We start from the raw sequence: 3857 nt of genomic DNA, 5'->3' as shown, positions 1-3857 counted from the left end.
GAGGGGGGTCAACGCCTGAGGGCTCCCAGTATGTGAGAGGGGGCAGGCTGGGCTGAGGGACACTCCCCCCCACACCCAGTGCACGAATTTTGTGCACTGGACCCCTAGTTTTTATGTAAGATACAGGGGTCGCAGTGCCCAAATTTGTGCACCTTGAAAGGAACTGTGGGCTCTGAGGCTGCTGTGGACCCAGGGACAGGTCTTGGCCCATCCTCTGTGCCCTCGCCCGGCCCCTCCTGCCGTGGCACTCTGGTCCCTGTCAGCTGGCAGCCCCCCTCCCACCGCTGCTGCTCCCACCTGCTGGCAGCACTGGCCCCGGTCACACCCACTGATGGTGCGGAGTGATTGGGCCTGGTGCCAGCAGTGGGTGCGAGCAGCAGCAGCTGCCCTGATCGCCCCTCAGGAATGGGGAAATGGAGAAGTCCTTGGGGGCAATCAGCTGATGGTGCTGAGCGATCAGGACCAGCACTGGGCACTGGCAGCAGGTGCCAGTGGTGGCTCTGGCACTGGCTGTGGATGTGAGCGGGACCATCGCCAGCAGCGGGTGTGAGCAGCGGCTCCAACACTGCCAGTAGGTGTGAGCACCAGGAGGGACTGTGGCATGTGGGAGCAAAGAATTTTCAGTAACCACCAGAGGCTTGCCCCAATGACAGCGACTGGCACCTGCATTGTTCTGGCGCCCCTGCCCACCTGCTCCACCATCCCACCGCGGCCAACGCTTGCCATGTTTTGCGTTCTGCCGCCTGCTGCCCATGCCCATTATGTTCCACATGCGCCCCCTGGTGGTCAGTGCACGTCATAGTGACCAGTTGTTTGGTTGTTCCGCTCTTCAGTCTATTTGCATATTTGCCTTTTATTATATAGGATAGGATAAGAAATGAGTCAGTATTAATTGTTTTACATATAGACATTTATTTGACCCAGTAGCATTTATTGAAAAAGACCATACTTGCCCCACTGTACTAATGTATCCCCTTGGTCATAATTCAAGTGTTTAGATATTCATGAGTTGGTTTCTGGACTTTGTTTTTATTTACTGTAATACCATACAAAAAGTCAATACCAAACTGTCTTAATTATTATAGTTTTACACTAAGTCTTAATTTTTGCTCATATAAATCCAGTAGTGTTTTTGTTCTTGAAGATTGCCTTAGTCCTTCTTCACTTTTGCATTTCATCATAAACATTTTAAAGTTAGCTTTTTATTTCCTACAAAATATATGCTGTTAAAATTTTCATTTGGATTTCCTTAAATCTATAGATCATTTAGAGAAGAATTACAGCTTTATAATATTGAATCTTCCAGTCCATGAATATGGTGTGTTCTTAGATTTACTTAGGGTCTTTAAAATTCTTTTAAAAAACTTTATGATTTTTATTATATCAATCTTGTATATAGTCCTCATTATTTGATATTTTAGATGCTATATTGATGGCATAATTTTTCAAATTTAATTTTTAGTTTATTTTACTTTTGTATATTGACCTTATATCTAGTAATCTTGCTAAATTCATTCATTTCTAACAGTTGATTATGAAAAATGCCCAAGAAATTTTTTCTTTTCATCCTTATATCTTTAAATTTTATTTTCTTGCTTTAATGTTCTTGATTTTTGTGAGCATCCTTGTGTCATTTCCAATCTTGGAAAAACCTTTTAATATTTCACCATGAAGTATGATGTGTGCAAAAGTGGCCTTTATATATTCTTTAATAGGGAAGTTTCTTCTTATTTCTAATTTGCTAAAATTTTTAGTATGAATGAGTATTGAATTTTATCAAATTGATATGGTCAAGTGATTTTTTTTCTATTTTTGTGGTTATTTATTATTTTTTCAAAAATATTAAATCAGTCTTACATTTATGGATTAAATTCTACTCAGTTATGATATGTTATAATTTTTATATATTTCTGATTTCATTTTCTAAGTTTTCAGGTTTATACCTCCGTAATCATTAGAAAGATTTACCTACACATTTTCCTTTAATAACTTTTGAAGTTTTGATGTAAAGGTTAAATTGGTCTTATAAATTGAATCAGAGAGTATTTCTTAATTTCTGTCTATGAAAGATTTTGCATAAGATTTGTGTTACACTTTTTTCACATGGATGTAATATTAAGTTGGACATAGCTAAAGAAAGAATTTAGGTAACCAGAAGATATGTCAGTATAAAATCTGTGGACTGAAGTACATACAGTGAAAAGGATGGAAATAAAGAAAATGCCACAGAACAAATGATGCGGTTGGAATCCCAGAGGGAAGGGAGATAATAGGCCAAAGAAATATTTAAAGATACAGTGACTGGCAGTTTTTAACTGCCACCCCTGCTCCCAAATCTAAGGGCTCAGAAAGTACAAACTTCAAACTGGGTAATTACAAAAATGTTCCAGGCACATCACAGAAAAACTTTTTTAAAAAAGAGAGAGAAAAAAGTCCTTAAAAACAGCCGAAGGAGAAAACACACATTACTTTGAAAGGAAAACAAATAATTCTTACAGATTACTTCAATAAGGTAAATGTAAGTCTTAAGATAATGGAAAGACATCTTTGAAAGTCTGAAAGAAAATAACTATTCTACAATTCTATTAAAATTAAATTCTGTCCTGCCCACGCGTCATGGCTCAGTGGTTGAGCATTGATCTATGAACCAGGAGATCATGGTTTGATACCTGGTCAGGGCATATGCCTGGGTTGAGGGCTTGATCCCCAGTGTGGGGCATGCAGGAGGCAGCCGATCAATGATTCTCCCTCACGATTGATGTCTCTCTCCCTCTCTCTCTCCCAATCCCTCTCCCTCTCTAAATTAATACAAATATATTAAAAAAATAGAATTAAGCCCTGACTGGTTTGGCTCAGTGGATAGAGCGTCGACCTGCGGACTCAGGGGTCCCAGGTTTGATTCCAGTCAAGGGCATGTACTTGGTTGCGGGCACATCCCCAGTAGGAGGTGTACAGGAGGCAGCTGATAGATGTTTCTAACTCTCTACCCCACTCCCTTCCTCTCTGTAAAAAATCAATAAAATATATTAAAAAAATAAAATTAAATTCTATCCTATAATTAGAAAATACCTATTCTAAAATTCTACACCCAATGAAAATTTTCTTTAAAATTCAGGGAAAATATATTTATAGGCAAAAATGAGAGAATTCCTCCTCCTAAAATGTGTTAAAGGAAATACTAAAGTTCTTCAGAAAGAAGGAGATCCCGGAAGGAAGCATAAAAATACAGATAAATGAAGACCAAGTTAAGTAGTAGAAATGTGGATAAATACAGATAACTATTTAACACTATCAAGATAATAGGTCATGAGATTAAAATGTATGACAACAAAAAACACAAAAGCAAGAAGTGAGAAATGGAGTTAAGTTGTTCTACCCATGTCATTGTCTAAGAAGTTAAAATAAAAATGTAGACACTACTAAATCATGGATGCATGTGGTAATTTTCTGGATAGCCATTAAAGGAATTGTGAAATCATATATAACTAAAGTTAGTAGAGAAAATGCAATAAAAATAAATTGATTCAAAAGAAAATGAGAAAAATATAGGTAGGACAAATGGAAAACAAATGGTATGACATTATATATAAACCAAATACATATCTCTACTTAACATAAATTTCAGTAGAATAAACACTCCATTTAAAAGAAAAATATAGTCAGACTGGAGGAAAGTAGCTAAAACTAAGATAGATAGTTAACTACACCAGTTTATACTTGTAAAAGCAGGGTTTTCTATATCCTCACTGGCCCCTGATATTATTTGACTTCAAAATTTTTGCTTATAAACATACTCTGAGTTCCTTCAATTTTTTTTTTTCCTAGAAGATGGTATTTTAATATTTTCCTCCAGTTGT

This window comes from Myotis davidii, unplaced genomic scaffold (genome assembly GCF_000327345.1).
Source record: "Myotis davidii unplaced genomic scaffold, ASM32734v1 scaffold238, whole genome shotgun sequence".
Taxonomy (NCBI): Eukaryota; Metazoa; Chordata; class Mammalia; order Chiroptera; family Vespertilionidae; genus Myotis; species Myotis davidii.
Note: the sequence above shows the minus strand (reverse complement) of the source record.